The sequence below is a fragment of the Notechis scutatus genome, chromosome Z (genome assembly GCF_049901735.1).
Source record: "Notechis scutatus isolate UNSWTSFEM ecotype Mainland chromosome Z, rNotScu1.2, whole genome shotgun sequence".
In the NCBI taxonomy this organism is placed as follows: Eukaryota; Metazoa; Chordata; class Lepidosauria; order Squamata; family Elapidae; genus Notechis; species Notechis scutatus.
This window is the reverse complement of record NC_142025.1, coordinates 99,736,724-99,761,488: the sequence shown is the minus strand read 5'-3', so window position 1 is coordinate 99,761,488 and position 24,765 is coordinate 99,736,724. Positions and strand designations below refer to the sequence as shown.

General features: G+C 39.4%; 1 long non-coding RNA gene across 1 annotated transcript in view; it reads right to left on the bottom strand.

Annotated features, from left to right (window-relative positions):
* LOC148129025 (uncharacterized) overlaps positions 1-24,765 on the bottom strand; it is a 172,891-nt gene that overhangs the window by 121,063 nt on the left and 27,063 nt on the right. The window contains exon 3 of the long non-coding RNA XR_015745727.1: positions 21,720-21,801. This is a non-coding gene — a long non-coding RNA (uncharacterized LOC148129025). The remainder of the gene's footprint in view (positions 1-21,719; positions 21,802-24,765) is intronic.

Genomic DNA, 24,765 nt, shown 5'->3' with positions numbered 1-24,765 from the left:
GACAGGACGCTAGCCAGATAAATACAGATGGATGCCGGTAGGCAGAGGCAGAATTTTTTCCCCCTTATTTTCCTCCCAAAAAACTAAACCCAACCACATAGTTTTGTAGCAAAGCATGGGTATTAAGATATATATATATATATATATATTTGCTTGCAAATATTTTTGAGTTGCAAAGTTAATATCAGCTTTTTGCAGAGCCAGTCTTGCCCTGTAGAAGGGTAAGGCAATCTTAATGTGTAGAATCAAGAGAAGTAAAGTAAGGCAGTAATTGGTCTAATGCATTTTGAAAATGGTGACCTTAGCTAATAAGATTGGCTCTATGTTGACTTTATTTTTTGGGCTAGCATTGGCTTTTCAATTTGGGATAAGAAAAGAAATCTCCATACTGGTAGTTTTCTATATTTCACTATTTTAGACTTCTTCAAAAGATCTACAGATGGCTCTTATTGTTTGGACCTGACTTCTTGCTTTCTCATAGTAAAAAACAGAGGAGTTCTTAATTTTTGACAAGCCCAGGTTATTTGTTGGAAAGTTTCTTTCTGAGATTTCCACTGATTTAGCTCTCTCTCAAATAGACAAACAGTCCTCTGTCTTGGAAGCCCATACATTCCAAATTCAATTCACTGAGGCCATAATGCCTCAGATACACAGAATAATTGCTCCAAATAAGAAACAACTCTTTGAATGGAAGAACAATTAACAGCTGAATGAAAAGAGTAGATATAGAGTAGGAGAATGCTGAAATGAATAAGAATTGGTGGAGGGAAGCCTACAGTGGTAGTGATGTGATGAGGAGAGTAGATACCTGCAGTTGGGTTTTCCAATTCTTGGCCTTCATAGAACTGTCAGCAGACAATTATTAGCCATTAAGATCTTTCTTACAAAATTAGATTCAAATGCATCACATTTCAGATTACAGACCATGTCTATGAAGAAGGAACTTTGTTAAAAGATGATAGGGATCTGGCAGAGGAAATGGAAAAGGGAGGGGGAGGAACAAGACATACATTTCACAACCAGCTAAAACACAAAGTGGCTGCCAAAGACAACACACCCCATAGTAAGGGTTCAATTGCTCTTCTGATTCCCATGTCCAGAAAAGCAGCTAAATCTTCAAGATTTTTTGAAAGGTGAGAGAATCAGGCCAAATTAATTTATTCCAAAAGGCAGTACAACTACAGATAATGCACTTTCTGGATCCCAATAGATGATAATCCCTGATAAACTGGACCCTGAATGTGCCCCTCTTGTCTAAATGATTGGTGCATTTTGTATATACTAGCTAAGGATTATGGGATTTAGAATAAACCTATCTTGATGGGCTGAGATTGGTAAAAGCTAAAGTAATGAGCAATGTTTCCAATGAATTGAAACAATACAGGAAGTGCAAGGATAGGCATTATCTAACATGATTTCTTTAGACTTCAATTTGGAGTGCAAAGCCAACTATTTGATCTTGTTATTTATAGATTATAACTCTGGCAGAGTTTGGGGGAGAGAAAGACTTTTGCTGCTTTCCTTGCGTGCAGCCAAAAGTAGAAGAAGAAAACGAAAGAAGCAACCCAGTGCCAACAGCCAGGCAAGTTCCCCTCTCCATCCTTTCCTCCCTCCCCTCACTACCTTGTGTTGTTCCTAATGCAAGCGACGCAAGCCTTGTGTTCCCAAGGGCCATGTGGGCAGCGCAGCCTTGTGTTCCCCTGCAGCCTGGATTAATTGCTTGGGGGGGGTGCTCTGGGGGTGACATTTCTCTGCAGACCACCAACATTTTCTCACGGACCACCAGTGGGTCGCGGACCACCGGTTGGCGACCACTGCTCTATAGCATCGTTTTGAGGGTAGGAATTTAAACAGTTTATGTCCAGGATATAAGGGGTCTGTAAATATTTTCACAGGCCTCTTTTTGACTCATGATCAAATCCTCAATGGAATACAGGTTGGTAATAATTGTTTTTTCTGTAGTCCTAATTATCCTCTGAAGTCTGTGTCTGTCCTGTTGGGTTGCAGAGCCAAACCAGACAGTTATAGAGGTGCAGATGATAGACTCAATAATTCCTCTGTAGAACTGGATCAGCAGCTCCATGGGCAGTTTGAGCTTTCTGAGTTGTGCTTTTTTGATGATGTTTTTGATGTTAGGTGTCCATTTTAGGTCTTGTGATATGATAGAACCTAGAAATTTGAAAGTCTCTACTGTTGATACTGTGTTGTCTAGTATTGTAAGAGGTGGTAGTATGGGAGGGTTTCTTCTAAAGTCTGCCACCATTTCTGCGGTTTTGAGTATGTTCAGTTCCAGATTGTTCCGGTCACATCACAAGGCAAGTTGTACAACCTCCTGCCTGTGTGCGGATTCATCGTTGCCTCGAATTAAGACCAATCACTGTTGCATCATCTGCAAACTTCAGTATTTTAACAGATGGGTCGTTTGAGATGCAGTCATTGGTAAATAGGGAGAAGAGAAGTGAAGAAAGCACACAGCCTTGGGGGGGGGGCTGTGCTAATTGTACAGGTATCAGATGTGATTCAGCCTAGCTTCACCTGCTGTTTCCTGTCTGTTAGGAAGTTATGATCCATTTACAAGTGTTCAGGTACCGCTAGCTGGTTTAGTTTAGTTAGAAGAATGTCTGGAATGATGGTATTGAATGCTGAACAGAAGTCTACAAAGATGGCCCTTGAGTAGGCATTTGGAGATTCAAGTTCTTATAGGAATTCGTGCAGAGCCATATTAACAGCATCATCTGTCGATCTATTTGCTCGGTATGCAAACTGCATGGGATCTAACAGCAGATCTGTGATGGTTTTTAGGTGGGACAGCACTAGTCTTTCAAAGGTTTTCATAACTACAGATGTTAGAGCAATTGGTCTATAGTCATTCAGTTTCCTGATGAAAGGCTTCTTTGGCACTGGGATGATAGCAGAGTGTTTGAAGCAGGAAGGAACATAGCACATCTCTAGTGATCTATTGAAGATTCGGATGAAGATGGGGGCCTCTGCAATAGGCTCTACACCATTTCTGACAAATGGCAATCTCTTCTTGAAAGTCTCAAGTGATGAAGCTCCCACAACTTCTGAGGGCAAGCTGTTCCATTGTTGATTATTCTCACTGTCAGAAAATTTCTCCTTTTCCAGGTTAAATATCTCCTTGTTCAGTTTCCAACCATTATTGGTTTGGCATGATCTGTTTTTAAGAAACCTGTGCTGACTGCTAGTTGTTACACTTGTTTCTAGATGTTGGCAGATATGTTTTTTATTATCTTTTCCACTATCTTCACGGGTATTGATGTTAGGCTGATTAGTCTGGGGTTTTTTTCCTCCTTTTTTTGAAGATGGGAACAACATTAGCTTTTTCCAGTCCTCTGGTGCTCCACGATTTTTTCAAGATGTGGTGCAGTGGTTCTGAGATGACCTCTGCCAGCTCCTTTAGAACTTATATATATAAGGATATAATCTGGATGTAATCTGTCAGGTCCCAGTGATTTGTGTTCATCAAGACAATGGACCCAGAATCTGCCTTTTATCTTTGTCTGTCCTCTATCCCCAACTTTCCTTTGCTTGATTTGCAGCAATACAAAATGTTGTTTTTTTAAATAAAAAAACCTCCATTTCCAGATAAATGTCTATCCCAAAACCTTAGCATCTGCAGAAACCCTGGACAAATTCCATTCAATAGAAAACCAGCCAAGCCCCAAGAAGCTCCAGCATCCTCAATCCTATAATCATGGATTTGAGATCTGGGAAAGTTTAACAGGAAAAGATTGGATTGCTACTCTGGGAATGTCAATGGAGATTTTAGTGTGGGAGCCCTAGGATACAGTGTCAAAGCCCTGGGTAGAGGTGCCTTAAGCTAAACATACTTGCTCTAATGATATTTTCAAATGCTCTCCAACCTGATCACCAGGGAGCACTCTGCAGTTAATGAGGTCCCTCTGTAACCTCAGGTCTTTTGCATCAAGGAGCAAAGAGCTAACAACTAACTAAACAATAATACAATTACTGCAGACACAATTATATCACTTGAATAAATAAAAACAATGATAAAAAATAATGGCTTTAAAATGTTTTGTAGCCACCTTGGGAAAATTCCTGTTCTGAAAGGCAACATGCATATTCCTAAAGAAAAGAAATTATCAATCAGGAAGCAATTAAAGTCTCTAATGTCAAGCCTGTTTGCTACAATAGAATCTTGGGACATTTCCAGGTGGCTATTAGTGTTATTTCTCAGAAGGAGAAGGGGAAGGAGAAGGAGAAAGGAAGGAAGGGAAGGAAGAGACAGAAGAATGAACTCAACTATAGTCTAATTGCTCTGCTTGTTCTCTGAATATTCTCTGAAGAGGGTAAAAAAAATAGGGGAAAATAGTGAAAAAAATTAGGAGGAAGAACTGACAGCTTTGCTTATCCTTTTCCTCTATCAACTTCCATGAATGAGGTGGAGTGGTTGCACAATAAAAAATTTAAGCTGGCTATAGATATTTGCTTCTATGGTCCATCAGATAATTACAGAGAACAGAAGTTGACATTAGTTCTGGACTGTGCTTTTTTATTTACCTTTTCTTTCTTTCTCATCTGCCTCTCCCTAGGTAGCTTCATCAGGGCATAAGAACTTTGCTAGAAACAATCGAAGGCCTCCCTTTGTGTTCCCTAATGCCCACAGTCAACCCAGAGATTGACAGTGAGAACATGATCATCCTTCTACTTGACATGAGAACCTTTAGCTAATGTTCAGAGGCATACAGCATACCTTACAACCTTTCTCCTCTTGTGTGTGTTTGTACCTTCAAATCAGTCTTGACTCCTGGTGAGTCCCTTAAGTTTTCTTCGCAAGAATTTTAGAAGTGGTTTGCACTTGCTTCTTCCTAGGGCTGAAAGATAGTCCAAGCTTATACAGCTCACTTTGTGCTAAGGCTGCATGAGAACTCATGGTCTTCCAGTTTCTAACCTGCTGGTGAAATCTCTGGTGCTACTTTCTTGCAGCTGTTCCTGATGCGATCTGATAGTCAATGAGCATTGGGATTATTAGAAGCACAAAAAGTCCTCAGATTTTCTTATGGAACCAGCTCAAGGATAGGCCCAAACATTCTGCAGGAAGATATACTGGAAACTGCTAATGGTTTATAAATATTCCATATACTAAAATAATAAGCCAAGACATCACACTGTATGGGACAGGAGTGTCAAACTCAAAGCCCGCAGGCCAGATCTGGCTCACTGGATGCTTAGATTTGGCCCGCAGGCCAGCCTGGAAATAACAAAGGACCAGAAAAGAGGAGAAGAAAGAAGAGGAAAGGAAAAAGAAAAAAAGGAAGGAAAATACACTTGTAGAATTCAGCTTCTCAAGTAGGAGTCCTTCCTTGATTGTGCTAGAGTCATGCAGGAGTTCCATAGTGTACATTACTTCAACATAGAACCTCTTGTAATATGCTCTATGAAGAAGGGGGGCCATTGGATTTCCAGATGTTTAGTTCTTTCAACAAACACTTCTGTTATGAGAATGCATTCAACTGTTGAGAAACCTTTAGATTCATTCATTCAATATGCATGTAGCTGAATCTAGGAGACATTCCAGACATCATTTCTAGTCTCCAGTTTTAATGATACCAAAGCCTTCCAGAATTAAGCCAGATTGATTTTTTTCTTCCGTTAGAACAATGCAAAACAAGAATTTCCCCTGAAATTTGCAACATTATAGGCATTATTATATCAGTAACCTCAAACACAGGTAACCTGTGAACAGTCTTTTCTTTATGATAATTATGGGAGGGGGCAGGACAATGCTAACAAGTTATTTCTTTTCCTTTTTTTGCAGAGGAAATGAAGCATTTTTTGTTAATAGGCACAAAGAACATATAGCTATTGGTAAGTTTAGAGACTTTTCAACTACTGATTATTTGCCATCTAAACTCACAAAAACCATGGCAATATTTATAAGCCTATAAATATCAGGCAGAGATGAAAAGGTAAAACAACTCAGAAGTATTTTGATTTAAATAAGTATTGTAAAAGTTTAGAAAATGGGCTTGTGATCCACAATTCAGATCTCAGTATTTACTGCCACATTCTTTCAAACATAAGTATGTGAAAACACATTCAGTGTATAACATACAGTATATTTTATTGTGAATACTAATATATAATTCCAGTCACATTATTGGCTGGAATATTTCTATTGTGTTCCACAGTGTATTTGAGAGAGAGAGATTGAGAAAATAAAACATTAGCACCATTTTGTGCACATGGCAAAGACAATTTTTAAGCAGGACATGTTTCAGTTCCAACAGGAGGGAAATTCAATAATACTTTGATAAACAGGTAATCCTCAACTTATAACCACAATTGGGATCAATTCTGTTGCTTGGTAAGGCAGTTGTTAAGTGACACTTACCTGATTTTACAACCCTTTTGCCACCGTTGTTAAACAAATCACTGCAGTTGTTAAGTGATTCATGCACTTGTTAAACAAATCCATCTTCCCCCAATGACTTGTAGAAGCCAGTTAGGAAGATCACAAATGACAAACGCATAACCCAGGGATGCTGCAACCATCGTAAATACATGCTGGTTGCTACCTGCCTGAATTCTGATCACATGACTGTGAGGATGCTACAATAGTCATAAGTGTGAGGACTAGTTGTAAGTCTTTTTTTTTCTTTTTAACTTTGAACGGGAACTACCTGTGTAGTCTACTGTTCCATCTCACCATGGAGAATCAACATGCCTGAACAGTGAGAAAAATGCACCTGCAAGACAAAAGAAAGAATTTAAAATATATTTCAAATACACAAATACTAAACTCATCTTTCAACAGTTCAAAAGGCCTACTTGAATGGGCTTTGACTTTTCCTCAACGCTTTAAAAGTGGTGGCCAAATGCAGTTCTGACCATGGACAATTCTTAATTGGACGCAATTTCCTTTGAAATTAGGGAATATTAAGGATTTCACTATGAAACAATCGAGTCCATAACTTTAAGGTCCTGTTTTCCGAGAAGTAGAACAACTAAGAAATATGTATTCCACCTTATCCCTTGTATAGTCAATGTTATATGTCAGGGATCGTCAACCTTTTGGACCTCAGGGATCACCAAACTCATACTTTTAAATCCCGAGACTAATACAATTTTTTTTAAAAAGGTAATATATTTAATATAAAAATTAATTTTTATATTAAATATAAATTTAATATTTAAAAATTAATTTTTAATATGAATGTATGTATGTGTGTATGTATGTATGTAAGGTATTTAGGTTTCTTCGGGTATTTTCCCACGTCTTAATATTTGTGCTTTTATTATAGAGACGTTTCGGCAGAATCTCATCTGCCATCCTCAGGCTTGTGTACTGGGTTCTTTTTAATCTTGTGTGTCAGGCTTGGCAGCTGTTTTTTGTTTTATATAAAACATAAAAATGCTTATTTAATTATAACAAAATCGTAAATGCTTAATCATAACTGTGGGGCAGAGCAAAGGGAAAGGAGGGGCCTCTCTCATCCGGCTGGGAAGATCTGGACGGGGAGGAACCTGCTCCCCCTCAAACAGAGGAAAAGCAGAACCTCCCCCCCCCCAATCTGGTCTCCTGTCATTTCATATCTCCCCCAAGTCAGAGGAAACCTCTCCCTCCTTTGCCAGGTGTGGCTGCCTGGAGTTGGGGGAGGGAAGGAGGTTAGGGCTGGAAGCGCTGAGGAAGATGGGTTCCTAATAATCAGGCAGCACACACACACACACACCGAGGTTAAGAAGAGGACTCCTAAGGTTTCTCTCACTCCTTCCAAGAAGAGAAAGATCCCTCCCTGTGTGGAGGCCGAAAGGGAGGAGGTGTCGAGCCCAGAAAAGCTCAAGCACTCACCTGCACAAAACAGGCTGGCTATTAGGAGCGTCCTGGTGCTCTTTTTATCTGGGCATTTGGTCTCCCACCCCACCCAATGCCAAAGGAAAGCCAGCCAAGCTTCTCCTTCCCTCCTACCCTTCCCTGCTCCCTTCCCCCCCACTCACTCCTACTTTGAGACAGAGGAGAGCACGCTGGAAACGTGTGTTGGCATTTCCAAAATGCATTTCTCCAGTACTCGCCCGCAATTCTTCGCGTTCCTCCAGGCCTGGCTTGCTGAGGGGGGAGAGCAGCCCTGATGTCTCTGCTGCCCCCCACACATACAGTCCCAGCCATTGCCGCCTGGGCATGGCACAGGAAAAGAAAGCGAGCAGAAACATAGCTCTTGCTGAGGCAAAAGAACGGAGATTGGGGAGGGCACAGGCAACAGAAAGCGGTGCTTTTGAAAAGTGGCAGCTTCCGTCTTCTCTTGCCTGTGCCTTCCTCGATCTCAGCTCTTTCGCCCCAGCGAGAGCTATGTTTCTGCTCGCATTTCCTGTGCCTTCCCTGGGTAGCGATGGGGGGGGGGGGCAGCAGAGCAGAGCATCGAGAGGGATGAGAAAATTGACAACGCCCCATTCTGGACCTCTGAACAGGATGGTAAGCGCAGACTTGCCCACTCCACCCCCTCCCACCACCACCAGCTGGTACTTTTCCTGCCTCAGGCTGTCCCTACAGCCTGCGGCCATTGAGGAACAGCCCAGGCAAGAAGAGGCGAACTGGAAGGCGCGGGAGTGCCGTGTAAATGCAAGTAACATGGCACTCTTGCACCTTCCAGCCATCTCCATCGCCCCTTCAGCCCTCCTGTGCCAACAGCCCCCTCTTGCTGCAACAGCACCATTACCTCGTCCTGGCCAGCGAGGGCTGTGTTGCTTTTTGCAGGTTTGCGCTTGGTGGGGGCCAGTGGGTGGATGGGCCATGTGGGTTGCGCAGCCTTGTGTTCCCGCGCAGCTTGGATCAATTGCTTTGGGGGGGTGCTTTGGGAGGGACATTTCTCTGCGGCTCACCAAAATTTTCTCATGGACCACCAGTGGGCCACGGACCACCATTTGGCGATCACTGTTCTATGTAACCAAACTCATTTAGTTCTATTTTCTGTTTTTCTGTTAAATTTTTAGTCATTAATTTTGTTTTCTTCCTATTAATTTTAAGTCCTGCTACTGCTCCAAATTGTTCTAATTCATTCATCAATTTTTGTCCTCTTTCTATTGGTTCTTCAATGAAAAAAATCATATCATCCGCAAATGCTTGCAACTTATATTCTTCTTTGTTAACCTTTAATCCTTTTATGTCTGGGTTCTGTCTAATTCGCTTTAGTAATGCTTCTAATGATAATATTAGGATCAGGCAAAAAAAAATCTGAAAATTTTATAATTATTTATTAGAAGTAGAATTAGAAGAAGAAATTGTAAAAGGGAACATGATAGCCTGGAGTAGGAATATAGGACGTAGCATCACCATAACAGAATGGGAAAAAGTCTGGGGTAGAAATAATAAAATTACAAAATCGGTAGCATACAAAGAAAATGCCTATAAAATGTCTTATAGATGGCACCTTCCACCTTTAAGATTAGCAAAGATGCACCCCAATATGAGTCCGAATTTCTGGAAATGCAAAAAAAAAAGAGGGAACTTTTTTCCATATGTGTTGGTCCTGTACAGAAGCTCAAAAATATTGGCAGAAAATTAGAAATTGGCTGGAAGAAATGACATGAGAACAGATCAAATTCAAACTAGAGTCCTTTCTGTTAGGGATCTTTGATAAACAAATATCAAAAAAAGTGAAATATATAATAATACACATTTTGACAGCGGCCAGATTGGCTTTTGCACAATGTTGGAAGCAGCCTCATGTTCCATCAGAAAAGATGATTATTCAAAAAAAAAATTTCAGGTTGTGCAGAAATGGACAAATTAACTTTGGCATTAAAAAATAAAGACACTTCAATATACTACAACAGCTGGAACTGCTGGTACAAATGGATAGACCAAAGATAGACTTCACACTAAAAGGCAAAGAGGATAGGATAGATCCATAGAAGTGATATACAGATATATGTAAGGATTAGGTGTGTGTATATGGCATAAAATAAGGATAAAAAAGAGGTCTTACAAACTGTTGAAGATGAGAATGTTTTTAATTGTTTTCTATTTTTCTCTTTCTATTTTCTTCTTTTTCTCTCTTTCATTTATGTATGTGTTGTTGGTTTGTTTTAATTGTAAAATCAATAAAAAAAATTTTTTTAAAAAAGAATGTTTTAATTTAGATTGGGCTCGTGATTTAGTTTTGGAAGATGATACCTTTGTATTATTTTTGCTTGTCATTACGACCATTACGACCCTCGAGATTACATCACGAGCCCAATGTATATATATAAATTAATATGTTTTGGATCATTGGCTCGTCCAGGGGCCTGCTCTAATCAGAGGCAGGGAACCCTCTTATAATTTACTCCCCCCTTTTTTAGCCAATTATTACTAGTAACATTATTTTGCTGCTATTATTATTATTATTATTATTATTATTATTATTATTATTATTATTATTATAAAATAATAATAATAATTATTATTATTATAGTTATATAGATTCTATTATATGTGAGCACAGATAATTTTGACTAATATAATTGTGCTGATCACCAGTCAGTGCTTCTGAAGAAGAAATTTTAAGGCCAAATTATTAACGTTCAAATAGAGAACACCTTTTAGGGCCAGAATAAGTTAGTTATCCAAATGGCCCTCAACAGCTGCTTGCACAGGTGGACACAGGCCTTGGTGCTCACTGTGTGTGTGCTGCTATCTTCCAGAAAATTGTCTGTGAGGGCTGCCAACTTAGCTTCTGACAAAACCCCAGAAAGAGGTTGAAAAACAGAGTGATTAGTCCCCCTAAACTCTCACGGAGAGAGCATGCACAGATAAATTGCCTCTCAACAGATAAAATGAAGGTAGCAATTCCAAATGGAATTTTGCTAAGCAAAATGGCCCTGGCAGTTATTTTGTGCACCAAAAATAGCAGCAACTGTCACGTCTCACAATGATAGAGCTCGTAAGGTAGAGGCAAGTGAGGGAGAATTCGAACACAGATTCCCCTCTGGTGTTCTAGAGGCGAAAGAGAAAAAACTTGGGCCGTTATCTGAAATCGTGCTCCCTTAAATGGCGCTTCAGCAAGGGCTTCGCAATGGCAAGTTGTATGCAAAGCCTCCGATCACTGCGGAAGTGGCAGAACGCTCCCTGGGGAGCCGATCTGAGCACTCTGACGGCAAGATTACCAAAGTGCCATCAGAAGCAATTATTTTAAAGCAGTCTGAGCAATGTCCTACTTAAAAGGCTATAATTCAAACCTGCTGTTTTGTCTCTCTTCCTAGTCTGGCCAAGGAACCTAAACAAGCTGCCTACAATGAAGGCTGAGCTGAAACTGGGGGACACTAAGGAGGAGTACAAGGAGGAGGAGGAGCGTCCTATCAATCAAGCCCAGCAGAGCAGAATCTAAGCACCTCCCACTACTGGATGCTCGGAGCAGCTCATTGGAGAAGTTTAAAAAACACTACTTTTGATGGAAAGATGGGTAGAGGCAGAGGTGGTATTCAGTAGGTTCTAACCAGTTCTGAAAACCGGTAGCGGAAATTTTGAGTAGTTTGGAGAACCGGCAAATACCACTTCTGACTGGCCCCACCCCCATCTATTCTCTGCCTCCAGAGTCCCAGCTGATCGGCTGGGTCTTCTTTTGTTGCCCTGCACAGAACAGAGCTGGAAAGCATGTTAGTGGGGTGGGGTGGGAATGGAAATTTTGCAGTAACCTTCCCCCAGGAGTAGGGAGGGAAAGGGATTGTGCAGTATCTTTCCCCTGCCACACTCACCAAGCCAGTAGTAAAAAAAATTGAATCCCACCACTGGGTAGAGGCTATCTTCACAATGGGCTAAGGCAGTGGCCCCCAACCTTTTTTGAACCAGGGACCGGTTTCACGATTATTTATTCTTCCATGGACCGGTACCTGAGTAACGTGAGACTCCACTGCCATCAGGACGGCTCTTCGTTCGAAGCCGCCCCCCCGCCTACGACGAAACTAAGGCGCGAGCACCCAAATGCCGCTTTCCAACCGAAAACCCGGAAGCAACTGAAAACCCAGAAGCGCTGTCGAAACAAGATGGCGGCGCCCAAGCTTTGCGGCCCGGTAAAAAATGATCCAGGGACCGGTGGTTGGGGACCCCTGGGCTAAGGCACACTGAAGGCAGTATTGTGATTTCTTGCCATTCAGTTTCAGAAAATGGATAATAAGAATAAGCTTTTCCTTGTGCCAGATCAAAGATAAGCTTTTGATGTGATTCCTTGTAGTTGTTTCATAGGTGCTGCTAACATTTTTTAAAAATGATTCCACTTAGAACCCTAGAGCAATTTTGTTAGAAGCAGCCATTCTCATAGATTCTAAGTTTCTGCTCATCATTATTGAAAAGAAAATTATAAAATACTGACAGATTGTAATAGTTATAAATTAGGACTTCTGTGAAACAATTACTGCACTTCTCTGTGGACTTTGCTCATTCATTGTTTGCACAAAAATGTAAAAATAATAATTTTTGACTGTAAGTTAAAACCACAATGGCAGGCTACAAATAAATAAATAAAAAAGGAGTCAATCAATCAAGAGGGTTAATTACAAGTATTTCAGACTTGAAGTCCCTGAAGTATAAGGTAAGTGCAAAAAGATCTATCTAATGAGACCAATATCTGTCTTTTTAACTATGTTAAAAGAATACATATGTGCACATTGACAAGACTTTCTGATATTCATAGAAAGATTTCCCTACGGCAGGTCTGAAATGAGACAGTTATGAATGAATTAAAAATTTAAAAATTGGGCTTACAAGGCTCAAGCAGATTTTTTTTGATATTTCTCCTCTTATGTTTTCATTTTGCTTTATTTTGTTTTTTAATCAGAAGACAGAACCAGGGAATCTAAAGAAATTGCTTCCAAGATGGATGGTTCTTAATATGGCCAATAAAATAAACTGTGGATATATTCTGCTTTTTTATTACTGTTTTATGTGCCATAAGAAAAATGATAGCAGAAGTACCAATAAAAAAAAACCAAAATAGTTACAAATGAAACCTGACAATATCTCAAATCCTGATAAAATCCCACTTTTTACGAACAAAAACTTGCCAAATAAAAATTTCATCTGGAAACAATCAGAGCAGGCAAGTACCAAGAAGTGTGAGGCAGGTGCTCAGGCAAATGAATTGTTCCTTAAAACAGTATTTTATCCTTTCTTACTGAGTCCCCCTCCTATAGATTAGCTATGGATAATTGTAATGAATTTATGTACAGGAAGTGCTGGACTTATGACCACAACTGAGACCAGAATTTCCACTGTTAAGCAAAGGAACTGTTAACTAAGTCATGCCAAATTTTACAACCTTTTCTGCCACCATTGTTATGCCAATCACTGCAGTAAAATGAATCATACAGTCATTAAGCAAATCTGGCTTCCTCCGTTGACTTTGCTTGTCGAAAGTTAAAGTTGTGAATGGTGATCACATGACCCTCGGACGCTGCAACCATTATAAATATATGCCAATGGCCAAGCACTTGAATTTTGAACATGTGACCATGGGGTAAGTGTGAGTACTGGTTGTAAGTTACTTTTTCTGTGTCATTGTAACTTTGATCACTAAATGAATGGTTGTAAGTCAAGGATTACCAATATTGATATATGCATGTCTGTAAAGATACATTCCTTACATTTTTTTCCAGCTTTTTTTCTTTCTTTTATAGCAATAGCAATAGGACTTAAGACTTATATACCACTTCACAGTGTGTTACATCCCTGTTTAAGCCGTTTACAGCGTCAGCATATTGCTCCCAACAATCTGTGTCCTCATTTTACTGACCTCGGAAGGATGGAAGGCTGAATCAACCTTGAACCACTGAGGCCCGAACTGCCAAACTGCCGGCAGCCAGCAGTCAGCAGAAGTAACCCGCAGTACTGCATTCTAACCACTGTGCCACCATGGCTCTTTATAATTTTGTGTTTTCTTTTTCTATGTTTTTTTAAATATAGAGTTAACTTTAAAAAGGGAGACTGAACAGAGTTTGTGCTTGTGCTGACTCCATGCAGCTTAAATTGAGAGAATTCTCCTAACTTACCATAATCACACCATTACCATGCTATTTTTTGTGCCACATTTGTAACATGTTTTTATCCCATCCCCAGCTCATACCTAAAGTAGTTTAAAGATTAGTTTTCACTTCAAGAGTCAAATAATAATAACTGGAAAGCAGAAGGGCATAATTTAAATATCTCTGGGTGGTTTTTCACTTAAAAGATGATGGTGGAGGAATGTACATAAGAACTATGTGGTACAATCATCCCTTAAGTTGATGAATTATTTCTTTTATACTAGCAGAGGACAGTTAGTCCCTGCATCTTTAACATTTTTTGAAGCTGAATCATTGACTCAAATCTTTTATGGGGCACAAGCTGGAATCTATCTGAAGAAACAACCACGGGAAATAGTGCAAACAAAATTCCTGTGATCAATTCTAGATGCACCCAATGGAACATCAAATGTCTGTTAAGGCTTGAGATAGGAATGCTGTTCAGATTAGGAACTGGAAGATGATGATAATTTGCTGGTTCAAAATGTTATTTTTTCCAGTTGGTCTGACCCTCTAGTTCTAACAGATAACTTTTCACCTCACCCTGGAAATAGGTGGTAGAGAATAACTGGCTTCATGCAGGCTCTCTCCATTCTTAAAATCATCAGGTTACAATCAAGCTAAGCAATTAATTACTCAAAGAATAAGGGATGTGGAGTTTCAGATTGGAGTTAATAGGCAACATGATAGAATTTGGATTAACAGGGGCATGTGGGACTAGCAAGTTAATTGCTAAATCTAATTTTCCCTAAGATGAGCATTGCATTCTCTAAAGCTAGATTTAACATTCTTCCATCTGCACTTTTTCAAGGCAGATATAGTGAAATCCTCATAGCTGAGCATATTGGCTCGTGTGGTGAAGGGGGAATTGAAACCATATTATTACGCTGTAAATTTTACAGAGACATTAGGTCAATCTACACTGTATCCCTAACAAATTCCCTGGGAGGCCAGTTAAATTTTACATGAACCCTAAACATTATTCTTGGTTTGATACAACTTAATTAATAAATAGTAGGCATATAATATAGTCTTCATTTTATGCCTATTGCCATTTTAGATTTATCACTGGAGTAAGTTCTATATTAACATATTAATAGAGGAGTGAATGTTATATTTCATAATTTATTCTGTTGATTGTTAGTATATCAATGTACTTATTTTGCTTTACTTTTCAATTTTGCTGATCATTAACTGAATAAATATTATTGATTGATTGGCCTAAAGATGTAGCTGTTCCTATTTTAAGTTATTTTTCTCTCTTCGTCTCACATAATTTTTGCCATAGATTCAACCTGATAAGACTTCAAAGAATATTGCGGTGTTTTTCAACCTTGGCAAGTTTAAGATGTGTGGACTTCAATTCCCAGGATTCCGCCCTCAGCAGGAGTTGTGCATAGTATCAGAACACTTCCCTCACATTTCCTCCCATCCACATTCACCTTACTGCCTTCGGGGAAAATAGGAGAATCCACCAATCCTTTTTCTTAATTGACCTACAATACAGTAAGGGCAGCATTGCTTGCCAGACTTGTTACCGAGTCTGAATATGGAGCAGCAATGGGGGCAGCAAATCTTATGCCAGGGCACTTTTTTGCAATCACAATGTAGATAGTCTTAATTCAGATAAAATAATCCTACCCCAAGACAATGGTTTTTGTATTTTAAAATTGAAATAATGAAAATAATTCTTATCCCTCTATTTTAATTCTAGTATGTAGTATGTAGTATACCTAGAGATGCTTCCATATAGGAGAGAAAGAAGAATGGAGACAAGGCTGGTTTTATTTTACTTATTTTTTAATGCACAATCAGCAAACTTTAATTTTGTTTAAAGGGCTATGCAGCTGAATAGAGTTGGCAGCATAAAAATTCGATAAATAAATGGTGAATGTTGCAGTAAGGTTCAGCCCATATTCCAGTCATATTCTGCCTATGGAATAGGAGAATGAACACTATCTTGTCTGTTATCTTAGGGAGAAAAATATCTTGATCTGGCCTAGTTTATAGCTAGAATAAAGGAATGGCATATCGGAAAGGTTAGCTTTTGCCTGATCCTCGGTCTCAAACTATCTTGGATAAAACTGTTGTTTGTAGGTTAAATTGGAACATAGAAGGCAGAAGTGGATTCCAATAACTTTTCAACCACAAGGGTCAATGGATGACCTGTTTTAGCTTAACACATCACAGAGCTATTGGTGAGAATGGAAGGAGAAGGTGCCTATAATGCTGTGACCCAATAAAGCAGTAACATACCATCTGCCATTGCTAGATGAACCCATGATGTTCTTTTATTGCCTGCCTGGTATTTCACAAAAGCCACAGGATTTTCAAACAGCTGGTGGTCTCTAGTGTGTAACTAAAAATCTGTTTCTAGCACGGCCGAACACAAACTGTGCAGATTTTCACTTCGTGCTGTGTGCCAACCTCACCAACCCTGATAGTTCAGGATGAGTTCCAACCAACATTTAAAATAAACAAGCATCAATACAGATGCCAACTGTTAGGCTTCTCTCTCTGTGACGACTATCAGCTTCCCTGCTGCAAGGGCTCTGCTCCCATTCTTAAATTAACAGCTTCCTGTAATTGCCTTGCAAGTGACAGCTTGAATCACAACAGGGCTTGCAGACACGAACAATTCAAACCCCTCTACACACCACTACAATGCCAGGAAGCTATTTTTAACGGCTGCCAACAAAATATGTTGTTGAAGCTATGCTGGAGACTGGAGGGTGGGAGGGGAGGATGGCTAGACCTAAATGCCATCTCTGTTTATTCCTGGGAAGAACTTGGGACTGCAGATTTTTGGTGTCCCACCAAGAGATGAGGTCTTCTTAGGAAGCATAGTTATATTGTCTCAGAACTCTGGACTATCAAGATTTACATAAATTACTATGTGCTGAAGTGGGGCAAGGAGAAGCTTGTAATAAAGCAGCATATTTGAGTAGTACCGTGTTTCTCATATAATAAGGCCAGGTCTTTTTTTTTTTTTTTTGAGCCCCGAAAAAATGGCTAGGCCGTCTTTTCGGGGGGTCACTTAATTCTCCCCCCTTGCATCTTCGGGCGGGCGGCGATGGCTTGGATGTTGACCTCGGCGTTGGTGGGGCACTTCGTATCGGGGTCAACGCAGGCAGCACCATATCTGGGTGTGCAACAAAAGTACTTCCTAACGGCAAGCCCCCCCACCATTCCCCCCATTTCGCATGTTTTAATATAGGCCTTAATTTGGGGGGAGGGGCTTAATTTCATTTCATGCCTATAAAACATGCTGGGACTTCCTATTGGGGGAGGCCATATTGTTGGAGAAACAGGGTAATACATAGACAGATCATAACTGCTGCCTTCATACAACCACCTGTTCCTTTCACTTGGGCTGGTGAAGAATTACTAGTGGGAGTTGTGACTCATGTTAATAGGGTCAGCTATGAAAGAATTTGAGGTCTGATGCAACATCAGGATTGGATCCCCTTGACAACCCCAAATTAACACTGCAGATGGTTATCCTGTAAAATAAGATATTAAAACTATGTATTCAGAATGGACCGCTCACAGGACTTGCATTAAAAATAAAAAAAATGTACAGCTAGTTCCCAACCTGCGTCTACAATTTCTATTGCTAAGCAAATAATTTTGCCCCGTTTTATGACCTTTCTTGCCACTGTTGTTAAATGAATTCCTGCAATTGTTAAATTAGCAACACAATTGTCAAATGGATCTGCCTTCCCCATTTTGCTTGTCAGGCTGCAAAAGGTGATCCCATGATCTCAGGATACTAAAATCATCATAAATACATGCCAGTTGCCAAGCATCCAAATTTTGATTACATAACCACAGGGATGCTGCAATGGTCACAAAGGTGAAAACGGTCACAAGTCAGTTTTTTCAATGCTGTTATAACTTCAAACAGTCACTAAATGAATTACTGTACGTCAAGGATTACCTGTAATTATCAAAACCAATTGAGAAAACCACGGCCTCTTGGTTTAATACTGCCAGCATTACCTTTCATCCCAAAAAGATTTGTTTTGAATGATTTGTCCCTTAACTGGACAAATGGAATTTCCTTTGGAAGTTTTTCAAAACTTCAGGCAATCGGGGTTCAAAGTCCAAAATCTGTCCTGGATCTTTGCTGCGTATCAAAAAAAAGATAAATTTGATCAGCACAGTGAGAACTTCCATTTTATCCTGGCTTCTGAGATTTCTCCTTTCCTTTCTAATGTTGAAGTACTACAGTGGTTTCAAAACTTTGATGCCATTCCCTTTCTTTCCAAGTTGAACCAAGAGGGATCTGCTGTTTCATGCACAGTGGACATTTGAATATTTTTCACCCGTGTTAAATAAACATAGCAAAGTAGTAACAGCAGAAGAGAGTGGTCCACGGCTGGATTATTTTTTGTGGTACTCCCTGCCAACTAAAGGATGCACTGGTGAATTTGAAAGGGTTCTTGGGAGTTGTAAGTGAGGACACTTATGGGATGGTGCATGTGTAAAAGTTTTGGGAGATGAAAACAGCTAGATGGAAGTGTCCTTGTTCAAAAGGAGAGACAAGAACAGGAAGAACGTTAATCTAAGTGGGGATGTATTATTCCTCTGTTGGAATAATGACATTTTAAGAGTGCATTGTTTGCCTCCCACTTTTGCAGGAAAGCATTGAAAGTAGAGGAAAGAATGCAGTAAATGCAATGAGATGTATCTATGAGGTGCTTGATTCAAGTTAAAATCAACCTGCTCTATAGAAAGAGGCTCAAAGGAGAAAGATGAACATATTACTTATTACTTATTTATAAGTAGAAACCTGAGGAACTTTCAGGAATGATCAAGAGGGAATCTGTCTCATGTTACTGCTATAGAATCAAGCATAATCACTTTATGATCACTTGAAATATTACTTCTATGTGCACTGTAGTTTTGGGTCTCTGACAGCAATGTATACATGTGATAAAAAATTCTCTGGTTCAAAAAGCTAAAATTGTGTACCTGTCTAAGAGTAAAGTGAGATAGTACAATAGAGACCCATGACAATATATTATTGAATCTAACCATATTCACACAAAGGGATAAACTATAATATAACAATATTGTCACTTTTTTCTGTAAACACGTTGGCACACATTAAAACATAAAATTCTGATGCCTGTTCTCAAACTTTATGTGTGTGTGTGTGTGTGCGTGTGTGTGTGTGTGTGTACACATACTTTAGAATACATCGCAGAAAAAAGAGTTGATACTTGATACTATATGATATAAAACTACTATAGATAGAATAAAGAATAAACATAAGAATATAAGAATAAATACTGATTTATAAACTTAGTCCAAAGTATTGATGATATGTGGGGGAAGAGAGCTGGCATCACCACTAAATTCTACTAATACATAAGGCAATGTAATAAACACAACAATAAATAAAACTGATTTCTGGACAAGTGTTTTTCACGCTGGCAAACCAAAAGAGGTATAGTTGTCCAATCTTAAGAATAGCTTAACCTGGTCTAGACAGCAGTAGCAACCTAAAATCCGCAAGTGCTTCATGACAGCCTTTTATGAGATTGTTGGGTGCTACTGTGCCTTTTCTGGCCTTTTGTACTGTGCCTTTGTCGCCTTCCTTTGCTAATGATGGCCTATTTTTCCAGCAATTATTAATTGACTGGTAGTCTGCCTGACAGTATGAATAGAATGAGAAATAAAACTTCAGAAGAGCTAGCCAGACAAATGTTTGGCCAATTGAAGCAGACCACTATTCCTGTAGTTAGCTTAAAAAGAGAACATCTCAGCTCCTTCTTACCCAGAAAGCCTGTTCAGGACAGCTACATTTCTCTGGCTCATCTTTCCTTTTCCGATGTAGCCTGGTCTGTGCCCTGCCAAGTTAATCTGCTGCCTGCAGGCCCATGGAAGATACTGCTCTCTTGTCAATTTAATTTAAGGTTAAATCCAGTTGGCTTCTGCATTTGGAAAAGGATAAAGTAAAACTGCCTTTTCTCATCATCCCAGCACAGAGTCATTGGCTGCCTTAGAGCTGGAACTTCCAAGAAAAGGAGTCAATTCGTCACTTAACAGCATACGCTGGATTTTCAGTTATCTAGAAGTTCCTGAAAATTTCCTCCTCATGTGCTCTTCCCGGTTATCCTCTTGTCATTTTTCCAGCTTCTTCCCATTATTTCCCGCTATTACTTCCATGGCTTAATACAATGTTCCACACATTTCCTAAAACATTCTGGTTTCCAGCTGCTATCTCCATCTTAGCAAGCCACGGTTGAACAGTGAATCTATAGTGATAGCAAGGATTCCCTAAGCAAGATGAGATCAATGGTTGTCTTTATAGCTGACAAGATCTCTGGGGTCACTCAGTGACAAGCATTTCAAATTCTCCAGCTTTTGCAAATTTCATGCCATACATTTTCCTTGGGGTAGACTTTGGATGCCATTGTCTTTGGGCAATGGATTTGGAAGGGATGGGAAAGAAGGGTCTCTCTTGTTCCCTTTGGCTTGTATGCTCTGTTCAGAACAAGGCCTAGGCTCCCAGCAGAGAAATACAATGGGGCGCTTCTTGGCTCAGAGGCCATGACTTTACCCACTTGAGGTTCTGCCCCCATCCTGGAATGGATCTTCTAAAATATACCAGATTCCCACACAGAGCCCTGATTCAGACTTTATCCTTGTTTCTGCAAGTCGTCATCTGTTGGCAATCCTATTATTTGCGTAGTCGAGAACAACTAAAAGATATATCTCTGTGAATTTCTGAAGATTTGATGTCCTAGCTTTGTGCTAGAAATTTAAGAAGAGGTCAAGGAGTTGAAGATAGTACTAGGAAAAGAAGTGTGAACACAAACAGATCTAGGATGCTGCATAAGCACACAACTTCCATTTTGCCCCTTTGTCTCCCTCTCTTTCATGAAAAAAAATGTTTCCCATTTAAAAGAAATGCCTGATAGGGTTTTAGAATTAGTGCTGAAATTAATCCAAAACATTTTTCTTTCTGAAACAGGATATTCATGATCAGTTACAACTCATTTGTACCTCAAATCAACGAGCATTTAACAAAAAATTATATGTGCAGTTGAAAATTCATCAGGCTTCTCTTTTCTTCTACAAATAACAATAATAATATATGAAAGAATACTGTCCTTTCAACTGTTTAAAAAGCAAAAAGCAGTAGCTAGATCACTACATTGGATGCCTCATATACATTTCACATCTGTTCAAAAAAGATCTGCAGAGATTCAAAATACTAGTGTTAGCATCCAAAACCCTGAACAACCATAATGACTGGGGTTACCACACAATCGTAAGCTTCATTTGTGTTGGCTTCCAAAATCTCTGTGAGATACTCTTTATGATATGCTATGTGGATTTGCTACCTAGTGGCAATACAAAAGTGCATCTTCTTTGTATTCACACCTGTTCTTTGAAATGATCTTTTTCTGTGTTCGTTGGATCTCAGCAGGAATACAGATAATCCTCACTTAATGAACAGTCATTTAGTGACTGTTCAAAATTACAGTGGATCTCACAGGGACTACTTACAATCCTTTTTCAAAGTTCTGACAGCTGGATCTCTCCCCTCCTCTGCCCCCATATACACACATGGTCATTTGATCATACTTTGGGTGCTTGGCAACCAGCTTGCATTTACATCCAGGTGCAGCATCCTGCAGCATGTGACTGCAATTTTTGGCATTTTTTGCTGATTTTTAGAGTTTACTTACAGTTTACTTCTGTCAACTTCTCCCATTCCATTCCATGAATGAAGTAAACATTCTTCTTCTGAAGTGTTTTAAAGTTGTAAACCTGTTTGATTTGGAAATGAAAATAGTTTATCTTAAACATCAAAGATAGAGAAGGTTGTTTCTGACTAGAATAAATAAAAATGAATTTATTAAAACAAAATAAAATATCTCAAAATAATGGACAACCTAATCTCTGTGAAAACATCATATATTAACTTCAGGATATTGTTGCAATACAAATATAACTATTTGCAATTTTTGGATCTTCTGATACATGTACTATAAGTCTTTCCCACAATATCTATGTAGTTGATTTAGTTAGAATAACAATGTTAGGCCTCCATTTCTTCCACCTATATTCTATTAGAGATAGAAAATTTGGGCTACCTAGATACTTGCAAGATTACAATTCCATTAAAAATAAACAGCATGGGTAACAGAGAAGAATGCTGGGAATTGTAATTTAGGAACATTGGCAACTAATTGTAGTTTAGGAATGTTGGCAACAGTAATAACAATAGCACTTAGACTTATATACCACTTCACAGTGCTTTACAGCCCTCTCTAAGCGGTTTACAGAGTCAGCATATTGCCCCCAACAATCCAGATTCTCATTTAACCTACTTCAGAAGGATGGAAGGCTGAATCAACTTTGAGCCTAGTGAAATTTGAACTGCCAAATTGCAGGCAGCCAGCAGGCAGCAGAAGTAGCCTGCAGTACTGCATTCTAACCACTGTGCCACCGTGGCTCTTACCCTTAATGTAGACTGAGCCAATATGATAACCTGAAGTTCAAAACAGCTGTCACATGCATCTAGTTCTATACTTCAGCCAAAATTTGCTTATGTTCTCTATGCTGATGAAAAAGCAACCTAAATCCATAGAAAAAATGGCTGGAGGGGAATTAACTTCTTACCCCTGACCCAGCCACACATTCTATTTTTCTGTTCAGATTTGCAATCTCCCATGAGTTGTTTTGTTTTTAGTAAATAAAAATATGCACAATTAATGTTCTTTTGCCCATCAACCCTAGTTTGGCTGCATAATAGTTTTATTTATAATTTCTCTTCCCTGGAGTTGTAACTATATGAGCCCACAAGCTTTCCTGAAACCATATTGCTTGCTACTACAGATCTCCATTGCTCAATCCCAGAAGAGGGACTGAGCAAACTGGAATAATTGTAATGATTAAGGAATTGTGCTGAAATCCATAGGGACCGTCTTATGGTTCTGCACAGTTTTTTGAATAATAATGAAGGAATGCACTAGAAAAGAGGAACCAGATTTCTACCATTTGACCAAGGGCTTTGACCAAGGACTACCAGATTTGGGCCAGGCAAAAGACAAACTCTCACGAGATGGTAGGAACGAATATTTCTTTGGTTATCTGGATTTGCCCAGTTCCAGATCTGGTAGTCTGTCTTTGACATCGTCTCCAGAAGTTCACATCAGTGCTCACTTATAATCTAGAGTGAGCTCTCAAATCATGCAAGCTAGGTCCACGTTTCCAACGGTTTGGTTTTTTTTTTTTAAAAGCTTCTATTTAATTTGATTCTGCATGTCTGCACATAGGCACATTCCTGACCTGACTTCCTAATGTGCTCCCTCATATAACAGTTTCCTTGTTCTTCATTCCTTTTTAGGAAAATAAATATGACCAGAAAGCTGATTGTTTGTGAAATAATTTTTAAAAACAGATATCTGATCATTTGTTGGGGAGAAAAATCATGTTTTCAATGATGTAGCTTGAAAAAAGAAATCCATTTGAATCAAATCTTTAAGAATCCATTCTAGGCAGTCCTTACACTCTAAATAGAATCAAAGCTCACCATAACACAATAGAGGAATACAACAATGAGCCCTACAAGCTGCTTTGGTTAGATATGTATCTGTGGAAGCTGATAATAAGGAAGTTCGCTGCTCTGAACCAGCATCTCTACTGCTTTTCTACATCCTAATTCAGCATAGAAGTACAATGCTCTGATCCTAGACGTCTACTACCAACTACAAAACCAGAAAATATGAAATTCAGGAAGGAGTGTTCGACCTATAGCCAGAAAACCTGGGTTTATAGTAAAATTAGCCACATTGTACAGAACTTTGCCTCATTTCTTCTCACTATAAAATTGGAATCCTAATTTGCTACACAAAATTGTCTTGGGGACAAATACTGTAAATGTGTAATCATTCTAGCTATGAAACTGAGAAATCCAAATGCTTGGAAACACATACTACTAAGATAATAACAGAAAACCAAAGAAAGCATATAGAAAGCTCATAGAATTGGTAAAGCCACCACTGCTAATTTTTATCGGTGTCTGGGAAAAACTTTACATTCAACTCTGAATCACATAGAAGAGTTATACTGGTGGCTTTCAAGCCATCTACTCTTTCCTGTCATACAAGCCATCTGCCTTTCTGGGTGGGTGACCAAGAAGTTAGCACTTGCTAAGCACAGGAACCAGTAACTTACTCCTTATGGGCATTTTAATCAGCCAGTGATAGTTAAAGGAACATGAAATTTGGTTTAATGGAGATGGCCAGATTCTTTGCATTTAGAACAAAATGGCTTTTCAGACAATGCCAAATCCTACAATATGTATATTCTTGGTATTCAATCTATGTGTGCTACATATGTATTATTGCATACCATGCTTATGCAGGGAAATATCTCTTTTAAAATCAATATAGTAGTTACAAATAGGCTTCCAGGCCCAATTTAAAGTAACAGCCATAACCTATAACAGGGGTCCCCAATCCCTGGGCCACGGCCTACTACCAGGCCATGGAAACAATGGGCAATAGCGCTCATGTGTGCACATATCCCCATTGGCGCAAGCAGCAAGTCTTTGCGCGAGTGGAGGGCACATGTGCCCACCACTCGCACAAATGGAGCTGCATGCACACCTGCTCGCTTGCACAGACCCCTCCCCTCTCCCTCCCCCACCGGTCCACAAAGCCAGAAAGGTTTTGACCTACAGCCATATATGGAGCAACAGAGGGTATATCATCAGCTCATCCAAAA